Source organism: Syngnathoides biaculeatus, chromosome 17 (assembly GCF_019802595.1).
Source record: "Syngnathoides biaculeatus isolate LvHL_M chromosome 17, ASM1980259v1, whole genome shotgun sequence".
Taxonomy (NCBI): Eukaryota; Metazoa; Chordata; class Actinopteri; order Syngnathiformes; family Syngnathidae; genus Syngnathoides; species Syngnathoides biaculeatus.
In genome coordinates this window covers 21554955-21568328 of record NC_084656.1, presented here as the reverse complement: position 1 = coordinate 21568328, position 13374 = coordinate 21554955, and the positions used below count along the sequence as shown (strand labels likewise).

Below are 13374 nucleotides of genomic sequence, written 5' to 3'. Positions count from 1 at the left end.
TCCGGGGTGACTTCCTTTTACATGGACAAAGGTATGTGTCCAAGAAAGCTCGGACAGCGGGAACTAAATACTGAAAAATCTGAGGGATATGTTGGAATGGAACTTTGTACAAGTGAAGTTATTTGGAAAACGTTATTGTCACGAATGGGTGTGAAAGGGGACTACCGAAAGGCTCAGTTTTTCACAAGTTCGGATGATTTGATGTTCATCACTTTGTCAACAATTGCCCAAGCAAATATTCCAACAGGTGAAGAAAACTGTTTCGTCGGTCACTCACATTTGAAAAATGTACGGGTGTGGTCGGTCACGCCCGCAGATATAAAGTTGCGCGTGTGTGTTCTGTTTGTCATTATAAGTTGTACCCCTTTAAGAGCGGAGGGGGGCGGTGTCAGGTACCCGAGTAAGTAGGGAAGGGGGCTGAGCAGCAGCTCGTTAGAGAACGCGTGCTTCAGTGTGGGGGGGGGGGGAGGTACATTGGTCAAGACTACGCAAAATAAGCGACGCCTTTCAATATCCATGTATTTCTCCTCGTAACAAATTTTACGCGTGTGATTTTTCGTGCTCAACTGCAGATTTTGCGAGTAGCGCATAAGCGCCCGTCAAATCACAGTGACTGGTTTCATCCATCTGTCTATTTTTAAACTGCTCATCCTTACAAGGGTCACATGAGAACAATGTTTCTCAATGTATAATTTGCAAGGATTTTAGGGATTTCATCATCTACGGTCCATCGTTAATAAAATATTTAGAGAAACTAGAGAAATCACTGCACCTAAGTCGCAGGGCCAAAAACTGACATTGAATGACTGTAACCTTTGACCCGTCAGGCAGCACTCACAGCATTAAAAACAACATCTCAAAAATATCCAAACTTCATTGGAATTGGGGGTGTTACAATGATTATTTTCCGTTTTTTTTTTTTTTTTTGTGAATTAACAAAAAATATTTACACTTGCGCGGCGGTGTGGCGTCAGCGTGTCCGGACGCGGCAACAAGTAGCGACTGGCGCTCACCTGTCGTAAAAGGCGCGATGCTATCTTCAGAGATGTCGGCACGTCCAAAAATACGACCGCGCGCTCGCTCGCTCGCTACCTTGCATTTGCACTCGGCAGCGAGTGCGAAAATGTGTTGCGTTATTTCTCAGTTTGGTTCCCTCCCTGGAGGACGGGAGCGTCTTCACACGTGGAAATGACAATCTGGAGTAAAAAAAAAACCCAACGGATTTCCACCATGGAGACGTTTGGAAATTGGACAGGCTACATGTTTTAATTGTATTGCTGCTTTATTTATTTTATCATCAGTAATTAATTGGACTTGCATTCATATTTTTATTTATAACATTTAGTTTGTCATAATGCACGAGAATGCATATCAAGTCACCCAGGCTGGTTAATGAGAGCCTAGATGGACTTAAACCGACGCAGACTGATGGTTGCTAGCTGAGCTAGCAAAGAGGGTTTTTTTAAACCCCCCCACCACCACCTTTGCTACCTTAAAGTACACGACAAGGAACTGATTGGAGTGATTCAGTACACTCAAAAGAACTCCTGCGACCGTCACAGCTTGAAGCAAAATATAACTTGTTGGTCTTTTCAGGTAGCTAGCGGCGTTGTTTAATTAGCATTTAAGCTAACAGCGACAGAGAATGCAAAGCGATACTCACCCAATTTAGCCTGCTTCTCAAATTACGGCGGTCATCGGAAGTAATCTTTACAGTCAAAAGGAATAATGATAATTAATGTCATGTTCGACAAACATTTTAACAGTGTATGTACATTCACGGAGGTGTAGCCCGTGGAAAAGTAACTCACATGCTTGTTAGGTGACCACACGCGACATCAGCTGTAGAGATCCGGTCACCGGAAAACCTCCGGTATGGCCATTTTCAAAATAAAAGCATATCCTATATTCCGTATTACAAATAGCTCCATTTACATCAGCGATTGTTAATCTTAATTGGGGCTAGGCACGTGTTTTTTATTTTAAAAATGTCACGGACACACCCGCAAAATAAAGCGGAAAAAAAAAAATACACCCGCCAATTATTTCCTTTTTGAAATCGATGAAATAAATATTAATTTCCTCTGTATGTCACTCTACAACGCTGGCATGGATAGAAGAGTAAAGATGTATTTTTTTTTTTTTTGTAAAGAATAATTTTCTCACCATCCAGGCATCCATTTTCCAAGCTGCATATTGTTGACACGTGTTGTAAAAAAAAAATGAAATAAATTCAAATGGAGCGCACGTGAAAACAAGCAGCTCCATTCTTACCCCCCCCCCACCCACATCTAATAATAAAAGTTGAGCTGCGGATGACGGCGGATAAAAGCGGCGCTCCATTTAGCAGCGCCTCAAGGTAACGCGCCCCCGATTGCGGGAGGTCGGCCGTATTTTTGGGACGCGCTCCCTCGAGCGCCTCTCGACTCACGACAGCGTCTTGTCGTCGCCGCGCAGACAACAAACCCGTGAAAGTCTCGCCGCCCTCCCAAAATATAAATATCGAGTTATGAATGATTTTTAAGCACACTGAAATGCGGCAAAAGGGTTTGGTGGCACCTATCTGCTATCCCCCCCCCCCCCACACACACACACACACACCACCAAATTAATCACAAACATAAACAAGTCACTATGAACAATTAAAAAAAAAAAACCATATATATGCTTTTGCTTTGGCTTTGAAAGAAGGTGCAGGAAAAACTTGGACGATTACATAAATTCACACTGGTGCAGCTGTAGAGCATTGGCCTCACAGTTCTGAGGACTGGGGTTCAAATCCCGGCTCTACCTGTGTGGACTTTGCATGTTCTCCCTCCCCGTGACCCTTGTGAGCATAAGCAAAGAAGAAAATGGACGCATAGATGAATGTGATCGGTCAATCGTGAACAGAGTCCCATTTTGAGTTACTAAAGGGTGTGTACACTTTTGCATCACCACTGTATTATTACAGTTGTTGTCTTTTTTCTCCCCCCCCCCCAAATGAATTGGACAAGTCCAACCATCCATCCATTTTCTTCACCGCTTATCCTCACGAGGGTCACTGGGAGCGCTATACCACCTGTCAACAGGGATGAGGCGGGCGGGGTACACCCTGAACTGGTCACCAGCCAATCGCAGGGCACATGGAGACAGACAACAGCCGCATTCACCATCACACCTGTTTTTGGGATGTGGGAGGAAACCGGAGTGCCCGGAGAAAACCCACGCAGGGAGGACGTGCAAACTCCGCACAGTTTGAACCCGGGTCCTCAGAACCGTGCCGCAACCCTCGTGAGGATAAGCGGCTAAGAAAAGGGATGGATGTATGGGTGGATGAATGTGATTGGTCAATCGTGAAAGGAGCCACATTTTGAGTTACTAAAGGGTGTGTACACTTTTGCATACATACCGTATTTTCACAGCTGTTGCCTTTTTTTTCCCCTCCCCCAACTGAATCGTAGAAGTCGTCGGTCAAAATAATGACGGAAAGCATCGGAAATGCTTCCGAAAACCTGGCATTTGCACAGGGGTGTGTCGACTTTTCACATCTGCCGCGGCTCTCTGTTTGGATTTCACTTAGCAAGAGAGTATTTTTTTATTATTTTTCTGCAAAAGGACAGAAGAGCGACCTTTGATGCGGTCGGTCGGCGTGGATACAAAATCCATTTCGTGATTATTTTCTCGCGGCGGCGAGAAGGCGAATTCGCGCCTCCCGACAATGACGAAACAAATCTGGGTCACAATCCCACCTGCCTTCTTTTTCTCTCTCTTCTCACAAAGACATTTTTTTTCCTTCACGGAAGACGTGAAAATGGGACGACTCCGATGAGATGACGAGCTTGTAAAGCTCGTCCAGGAAAAAATGTTTGGCCTCACCTCGAATGTCAACAAATATTGGATACTGGCTTTTTTTTTTTTTTCCAGTGATTCATCCCAAAAAAAAAAAAAATAATTGTAATTTTAAAAAAAAAGGAACATATTCTTTAAAAAAAATATTTGTGGGTAAAATTTGACTTTTTTTCCCTGTAAATTAAATAAATAAATATTTTGAAAAATATAATAAAATTCTTTTCAAATTTCTCAGACTAAAAGACATTTTTCAAAAAAATTTAAAAAAAATGAAGCAAAGACAAGCGTGACATTTAACTGGAAAAAAAATCTTCACTGCAAGGATACAATTTTTAATGAGAAATCAGGCTGAAAATTTGAATCTATCTTTTGTTTTCTCAATAATGAAGCATGAGTTGAAAAATGCAGCTTTTTTTCTGAGTTTTTTCAAAACTCTCCATCCCATCCATTATCTTTGCCGCTTATCCTCACGAAGAGTGCCGGAGCCTATCCCAGCTGTCAACGAGCAGGAGGCGGGGCTCACCCTGAACTGGTTGCCGGCCAATTGCAGGGCACATAGAAACAACCAATAACACCCACATTCACACCGACAAGCCATTTAGAGTGTTCCATTTTCTTTGCCGCTTATCCTCACGAGGGTCGCGGGGAGTGCCGGAGCCTACCCCAGCTGTCAACGGGCAGGGGGCGGAGTACACCCTGAATTGGTCGCCGTCCAATCGCAGGGCACATCGAGACAAACAGCCACGCTCACAATCGCACCTAGGGGCAATTTAGAGTGTCCAATTAATGTTGCACGTTTTTGGGGATGTGAGAGGAAACCGAAGTGCCCACCCGGAGAAAACCCACGCATGCACGGGGGAGGACATGCAAACTCCACACAGGCACCCAAGACCTCAGAACTGTGAGGCCAACGCTTTACCAGCTGAGGTACCGTTCTGCCATTTTAAAAATCTAAAATTATATTCATTTTTTTTCTCTCAACCCCCCCCCCTTTATTATTATTTTTTAAAACTATACACCAGGGGTGTCAACCTCATTTTTTGTCGCAGGCCACACTGTGCTTGCGGTTTCCCTCAAAGGGCCTTTATGGCCGCGAAACGCTAAAAATCTTTAACCACCTCATCATATTTACACGTGAAATTTATGAACTAGTTTTGGAATCAGAAATCAAAGGGGGAGTGGGTTTTTCCAACGAGTGTTGTTTGGCAACACCAAAATGCTTGTAATATCTCATTGATATCATTTATGATAGGACAATTTGAAATTTTGGTACAGATTTGAACAAAAAAAAAGTTGATACACACAATTTGCCTCCGGGGGCCACAAAAAAATCATGCGGCGGGCCAGATCTGGGCCCCGCTCCTTGAGTTTGACACCTGCGCTATACAGCTTTACGCACACGCGAGCTAAGCTCCGCGTATTGACGGCGACGTCGTCCTTGTTTCCGACCACCGCATTTGTTTTTTGATTTTTGATGTTTGCAAAAAAAAAAAAAAAAAAAAACACAAATTTAATTTCGCTTCAGTTTCACCTTTTCGGGGCTTCTCCGCCGTCACTGCAATTTTCCACCAATTTACCCTCCCGACCAGTCTGGAGGGGGGGGGGGCAAAATGGGAGAAAAATCCCCGAGCGAGGCAAAAAAAAAAGAAGAGACAGCTCTCGTTAAAAAAAAGTACAACGTTATGATTATTATTATTTTTTTTTTTTTTTTTTTTTATCTAAGCGCTTCCTTAAGTTTTCTGGAGCAAAATTTATCTTGACTTGAACTTTCCAGCCCGCGCTGAAAAACGTCGAGATGATATTTTGCCGCCGGATAACCCGCTGAGAAGGACAACAGGGGCGACCTCCATTTCATCCCCAAATGTGGCCCTGTCATCTTCAATTTCATATTTTGTATCCCAGAGATTACAATCGCGTTTGCCGGAAAAGAAAACAAAACAAAAACCGGGATGAGAAAACGTTTGGTGCGACGCTCGCCTGAATCCAGACATCCGCAGACGATAACTCGCTTATTGGCGAGCGTTGTTGTCGTCCTCTTAAAAGTTTTACCTGCGTGGCGGGAGACTTTTGTTTCTTGGCAGGTTCGGCGGTCTTTGTCATGTTGCGTCCAGCGCGGCTTTATTTTTAGCTTTTGGCGCCGCCGCGGTTGGCCGCGAACTTCGCGTCTACCCGCTCGGACGCCAGCGACCGGAAGCAACCACTAAAGAGTCAACTTTAAAACTCTTTGAATTGTTTTTCGAAGATGAACACTTCTGGTATGCTAATATTAACCATCTTCTTAGCCGCTTATCCTCACAAGGGTCACCTCTCCCAGCGGTACACCCTGAACCGGTCGCCAGACCAATCAACAAACGGCCGCGCTCACAATCGCACCTGCAGGCAATTTAGAGAGTCTGATTATTGTTGCATGGTTTTGGGATGCGGGAGGAAACCGGAGCGCCCACCCGGAGGAAACCCACGCAGGCACGGACGGGGAGAACATGCAAACTCCACACAGGCGGGTTCCGGAATTGAACCCGGGACCTCAGAACTGTGAGGTCAACGCTTTACCAGCTGATCCACCGTGCCGCCCGTGCTCATGATCCATTCATTTTCTTCGCGGCTTATCCTCACAAGGGTCGCGGAGAGCGCTGGACCCTATCCCAGCTGTCGACGGGTAGGAGGCGGGGTACACCCTGAACTGGTTGCCGGCCAATCGCAGGGCACAAAGAGACAAACAGCCGCGCTTACAATCACACCTTGGGGCAATTTAGAGTGTCCAAATAACGTTGCATCTTTTTGGGATGTGGGAGGAAACCGGAGCGCCCGCCCGGAGGAAACCCACGCAGGCACGGACGGGGAGAACGTGCAAGCTCCACACGGCCGGCCGGGTCTGGGATTGAACATGGGACCTCAGAACTGTGAGGTCAACGCTTTCCCAGCGGATCCACCGTGCCGCCCACGCTAACAATAATATTACTTATTATCATAAAAAGAGGATATGCGGCTCGAAGCTTTGGCGGGGAAACTGTCAACACACTCTGCCGCAGCTTATGCACTATTTGCATAAGCTCTAAATAATAAATTAGTCTTTTTATGACAGCAGTTGGCTTTTGTTCGCAAGCTTTTCAAGTACAGGGGCCGCAAAAAAAATGGTACTTTGTTTTCACAAAAAGAGCCTCAACGGTGCAGAATCAAGTATTTGTATTCTAGTGCCAATTGTGATAACTTTGAAAATATTAATACCGCCATTGATGTTTTTTTTTTTCTTGCTGTCAGAAAAATATATTCAGGATCGTTGTTGTCGGAATGAATTCACGTCGTAAGCGGCGTTGCTAGCGTATTTGTACCTTGTTACTTCTCACCGCTGCTGACGGTTAACGGCTAGTTAAACGTCTCCGTGTTTGACATCCACGCATCCGTTTGGGCGCCGAAAGATTCCAAGCCGATGCGCCGGGAGAGACAAAAAAAAAAAAAAAACTCGACACGAACTGCCCGCTTGTTAGCGCAAACGCGACACGACGCGCGCGGAGACTGCGCTCCCTAGCATCCATAATTTAGCAAGTGCTGATGTCGAGACGCACGGAATCGCGCGGCCTTGTTCTCTCGTCACGTTTAGTTTACTTTTGCACGGACGACAAAATGTCGGCGGAGTCCGCCGGCGCTCACGCGTGCGACATGGCAGCGAACGGAGATGAGCTAGTTACCAAAACGTAGATTTGAGCGCCGGGGAATGCTACAAAAACGAGTACGTTGTATTGGTTGAAGGCCGTATCTCGTCGTTGCTGTTTACAAAGACGTGCGCTAACGACTCAAAATTGTTGCCGATTATTATTTCAAAGAGCAACGACTTTTTCGGTTTGCGGGTTTTCAAAAACAAGCTAGCCCAGCTGTTCTGCCCTAAGAAGCCAATTTTTGTTTTTTCCCCTCTCCTCTGCGAGTTTGTTCTCCAAATCCTCAGAGGATTTTACACGACACCCGAGCTTGTTCCCAAAGTCCCAATTCATCTTGTCGGCAGAAATGAAGAAATAATAAAAAAAAAAAAAAATAGCCACTGAATCACTGCCAGACCTTTTTTGTCCCTGACGGCCAATCCCAAAACACCACCGAGGCAGCCGTGTCCCTCCCAGGAGATGAAGGTTCTGCTCCCCGAAGATCCCACCGGCATGACCCGCGATGGATGTTGTTCATTTACGTAGCTTGTTTACCGGAGGCTAGCTACTTAGCGTTGACAAAATGAGGCTCATTTACATTTCCTTGGAATTTTCAAGCTAGTTTTCACATGATTAGCAGATAACTCGCTAGCCTCTTTAGCTTAGTTGGCTAAACTGGCTTAGTCGGACCTCCGATATTTTAGTTTGTTTACGAAAAATGTACAACACTTAAAATTGCGCTCAAAGTTTAGGAAAAATACTGAGTTGAAGACTAATTGCTTTTGACATTTGCGGGGAAAAAAAAAACTGTTCAGCTTTGGAACTGACAATTGTCAATGTTCACAAAATGTACCCAAGATTTAATGTTTTTGTAAACAAACATACCTTTGTCGCAGATTACAGGAAAAAAAAAACACTTAGAATTCAAATAATGGGTCAATTATGTTCAATGTTTAGGAATATTACCAAAATTCCCGGCCTACACAGCACACCTGGTTATAAGCCTCGCCCAGTACATTTGGAAAGGAAATACCATTTGGTACATACATATGCCGCAGCTGTGTAAAAGCCACGAGCACCTCCGCGCTAACAAGGCCAGTAAAAAAAAAAAAAAAAAAAAAAAAAATCATACCGGTAAAAATCACTGAGACACGGCGGTAACGGGGCCGGACCGGTAAAAGTCACTTCCTTGGCGCATGTATTCCACCGGTCTCACTCTTACCTTTCCCTTGCGGCCGTTAGAAAAAAAATGCGCAAATAAGCCACATTGCCGCATAAATTGTCACCAAAGCGTGTGGAAAAAGTTGCGGTGTATAGGCCGGAAATTATGATATATTAGTTCTGATTGGTTGCTAGGCTCATTTGATGAGACTAGATTGGCTTTGACGTACATATTTGAAAATGTACTCATGTAAGATGTCCCCTTGCCTTTGAAATAATACAAAAACAGGTATGTTCTTTGTTTTTAAATGTTTAATTTATCTTTGACACGAGAGTGTCTTCAATATTCACAGGAAAAAAATGTATTGCATGTTCATTGAATCCCTTCATCTTGTCGAGATTCTCCCCCCCCCTTAATTGTTACATATTTAATCAGCTTGTGCAAAACATATTGTGCTTTGCAAACGTGTTTTTTTTACTCCGTGTTCGAGCTGTTAAAAAAAATTCATGAAAAAATATGAAAAGTAGGACTGAGAAGCTTTAGGCACGACAGTGTTGTCTCCTAGCAACTAACAAAAAAAAAAAAAAAAAGAGAGTAGGCAGTGGAGAAAAAAGGCGACATTCCGCGAAACTAACAATTTCACCAATGCGAGGTGGAGTTTTTAACATATTCATAAAGACACATTGTCATCTTTTTTGAAGGGTTGCGGCTCCTTGCCGAGGAGATGAAAGTCGAACTCGCAGCGGCGATATCGCCGGCCGTCATGGCGGCTGGATTGATTTTATTTGATTTTGCCGCGGGCCTACAGGCAAACTTTTCACAGCCTTATTTTATGTTTCCCCAACAAAACAAAAAATAACAAAACAAAAAAAAAAGTGCGACCTTCGTTTTTTTTTTTTTTAATGTCGTGCGGCGGTGCAGGAGCGGCGAGGACGGCGGCGGATGCGCATCGCCGTCAGCGGAGTACGCGCCGTTCCTTCGACGTCGCGTATAATGTGACGGAACGTCCAATGAGATCGCTTTTACTCTGAATTATGATGAATTATGATAGTCCTGATGATAATGATTGCATTACAGTACAATACAATTGGAATGTTATTAGATTGACGCCGGCTATGAAGCAATGGAAATCCATCCATCCATCCATCATCTACCCCTTTTCCGGGTCGGGCTTCAGCAGAGACACCCAGACTTCCCTTTCCCCAGCCGCTTCTTCCGGCTCTTCCGGAGGGATCCCGAGGCGTTCCCGAGCCGGCCGAGAGACATAGAGTCTCTCCAGCGTGTCCTGGGTCGGCCTCGGGGTCCCTTTCCGGTTGGACGTGCCCAGAACACCTCTCCAGGGAGGCGTCCGGGAGGTATCCGGATCAGATGCCCCAGCCACCTCATCTGGCTCCTCTCAATGCGGAGGAGCAGCGGCTCGACACTGAGCCCCTCCCTGATGACCGAGCCTCTCACACTATCTCTCAGGGAGAGCCCGGACACCCTCCGGAGGAAACTCATTTCGGCCGCTTGCATCCGGGACTTTGTTCTTTCGGTCACGACCCACAACTCATGCCCGTTGGTGAGGGTAGGAACGTAGAGCGACTGGTAAATTGAGAGCTTAGCTCCCTCTTCACCACAACGGACCGATACAAAGTCCGCATCACTGCGGACGCCACACCAATCCGTCTGTCGATCTCCCGCTCCGTTCTTCCCTCGCTCGTGAACAAGACCCCAGGAAACTTGAACTCCTACACCCGGGTAAGGAACTCATCTCCGACCCGGAGAGGGCACGCCACCCTTTTCCGACTGTGGACCACAGTTTCGCATTTGGAGGTGGCGATTCTCCTCGCAGCCGCTTCGCGGCTTGATGGAGCCAGAACGTCATCTGCAAAGAGCAGAGATGCGATGCCGAGGCCACCGAACCGGCCCCCTCCTCGAACCGTCACCTTATCGTGGTGGAGGGGTTTGTGTGTCCCGATGATCCTACGAGCTAAGTCGTCTGGTATGGTCACCCATGGCAAACAGGTCCTAGGTGAGGGATCAGACAAAGTACGACTCCAAAATTGGACCCCCCTATGGAGCCAGGCCCGGAGGTGGGGCTCGAAGGCGAGCGCCTGGTGGCCGGGCCCTTCCCATGGGCTCGCCACCTGGGGTCGGCTGCAACGTGAGCCGGGCGGTGGCCAAAGACGGGGACCTTGGCGATCCCATCCCCGGCTACAGAAACTCGCTCTCGGGACATGATTCATAAATTGATTCCAATTCTAATATGATTCACTCGGTTACGATGCGACGTCACACTCCAGCGGCGACGGGATGCGATTCATTCCAGTCACGATCCGACTTATTTATTTTCAACACAATTTCATACAACGCACCGCATGAAGGTCATGTCATGTCATTATGCAAGCCGCTCATCCTCATAAGGGTTGCGGGAAAGCTGGAGCCTGTCCCGAGAAAGGCGCCGGTCAGTCAGTCGCGGGGCAGATTATCGACACCATCTCCGAGCGGGAATCGATCCCACGCGCAGCGCTTGACGTGTTTTGCATATTCATTTGAATCGTTATGGCGTCTTCATTACTGTATTGCCATTTTTGTAGTTTAGACGTCTCCACATTTCATTTTGCACATACACACACAAACGCTCGCGTACAAACAAACACGCACACACGCCCAACGCCAGCGGCGCCTGCTGCCGCATGCATATTTGATGGTCAACCTTTCACTCCAATTTTCGTTGCACAGTCTGCGGGGGGTTGGGGGGCATCCCGGTCAAAAAGTCATCAAGACTCACCGGACGAACTCAAATGCAAAACACGACTCGACGAAGGCGTTTCCCCAAACAACCCCCCCCCCCCCCACCACCACCACCACCACCACCTTTTGTCGCCTAGCGACGTCGATGCGCAGCAAGGGTGCCGGGGAAGTCGCGATGACATCTGAGCTTCGTGTGGATGGGGGGCGGGGTGGGGGGTGCTTGTTTACGTGGCCATTAATAATGTCTCCTGGCTATTGTTCCATTTTTGTGCTTTATGAAAGGCTTTAGGATGCCACGAGATGGCGCCGATTAAAATCTTTCTTTAAGGCGATGGGACGATCGAAGTGAGCTTTTGGCTCCAGTGGCGTGCATAGGGGGGACAAAAGGGGCCGGCGTCCACTTGAGGGGGACATCCTGTTTATTTTACAGTAAATTTAAAAACAATAATTTCAGATTGGCCGGCACGATGGATTAGCTGCACAGTTCAGAGGTCCCAGATTCAGACACAGGAGGCCCCCCTGTGTGGAGTTTGCGTTTCCTCCCGCATCCCAAAAAAAACATGCAACATTAATTGGACACTCTAAATTGGCCATAGGTGTGATTGTCACGAACCTCCGGTCGGGGGCTCGACGCAAATGCAGGACTCCGAGACGAGGGCATGATGTTAGGCGTAGCTTTATTCAAAGCTGATGTCATACATGGTGTACAGTCCGACAAGGTAGAGGTCCGGGAACGCGAGGCTAAGCAGGATCTAGAAAGACATGCAGCGAGGTCTGATGACGAGGAGACAAACTCGGAAACATGAACTAAGAATATGAAACTTATACTTAGACAGGACTAAACTGTGGTGGCACAGAATCGCTGCGACGACGATAACTCAACAATACACTATTCCCAGTGGTGGTAATTCCTACTGTCAGTGAATACAGCTCACTAATTCAGGGCACAACGAACTGGCCATGGGCTTTCGCGTCAATCACCTTTGAGTCCGCTGGGTCCATGTCTGGCCAGTTCGTTCTGTCAGGGGCACGAGGCGCGAGGCTGGACCCAAATGCAGGACTCCACGTCGTGGACATGATGTTAGGCGCGGACGTGGATCGTTTAAATACCTGTCTAATTACAGTCCCGATGTGAAACCCGCCCCTCTTGGCAGTGGCCAAGTCCTGCTCATGACAGTAACTGTGAGTCCAGCTGTTTGTCTCTTTCTGCCCCGCGACTGGCTGGCGACCAGTTCAGGGTGTGCCCCGCCTCCTGCCTGTTGACAGCTGGGATCGCCTCCAGCACTCCCCGTGACCCTTGTGAGGATGAGCGTCTAAGAAAATGGATGGTTGGATAGTTTTAGATTCCAAAATGTTCTTTGATTAAATAACGAATGCCCAGGAAATTATTTGGGGGTGTATTTTAAGATAAATGTGATCCGTGTCATTAATTGAATTTTAATTTCCAATTTTTATGAAAGGATCTCGTGCAACCAGCCCCGCCCAAAGGAAAATTCCAGATTATCAGAGTGTCTGAAGGGTGGCGGAGAGAGAGAATAAAAAAAACCTGACACACTCACTTTTAAAAATTCATATCTTGGTGACCTCCAGGATAAAACATAAAATTAAAAAAAAAAATGAAAGAATCAATGCGTTTCGACCGGATCGCGTTGTCGGCCTTGAGGGCGTTAATGAGTAGCTGTGAGGAATTTGCTTAATTTTGCTTGAAGCATTCCTAAAATGAGGCCTAGATTGTGCATAAAGAGGCCACGTTTGGGGCGTAATGAAGAATCCTGCTGAATCGAGTAAAAAAATGAAAATGAAAATCCAAACCACGGCGGTTCTCTGCTGCCGTCTGCAGGCCAAATGTAGAAGACAAGCTCGTCATGTGACATGGGTGCAACTCTCGGGTGAATTTTTCATTAAGGGTGACTCAAACATGCTTGACATCTATTCATGTGGATCTCGTTAAAGATCAATAATTTCAATTCTATTGTTTTGGAGCGGCAAGATTGGGGCGTGTCCGAGTTTCTT

At 46.5% G+C, this 13374-nt stretch overlaps 1 protein-coding gene across 9 annotated transcripts in view; it reads right to left on the bottom strand.

Moving 5' to 3' along the window:
* LOC133490999 (uncharacterized) overlaps positions 1-13374 on the bottom strand; it is a 102184-nt gene that overhangs the window by 78755 nt on the left and 10055 nt on the right. Inside the window, exons 1-3 of one of the 9 annotated variants that reach the window (XR_009792326.1) lie at positions 1812-1880; positions 1664-1708; positions 1014-1196 (exon numbers count right to left, since the gene is read on the bottom strand). The exons of the other annotated variants lie outside the window; for them this stretch is intronic. The gene's annotated coding sequence lies outside the window, so the exon portion shown is untranslated. Of the gene's footprint in view, positions 1-1013; positions 1197-1663; positions 1709-1811; positions 1881-13374 lie in introns of those variants that run through there. 9 annotated transcript variants of the gene reach the window in all.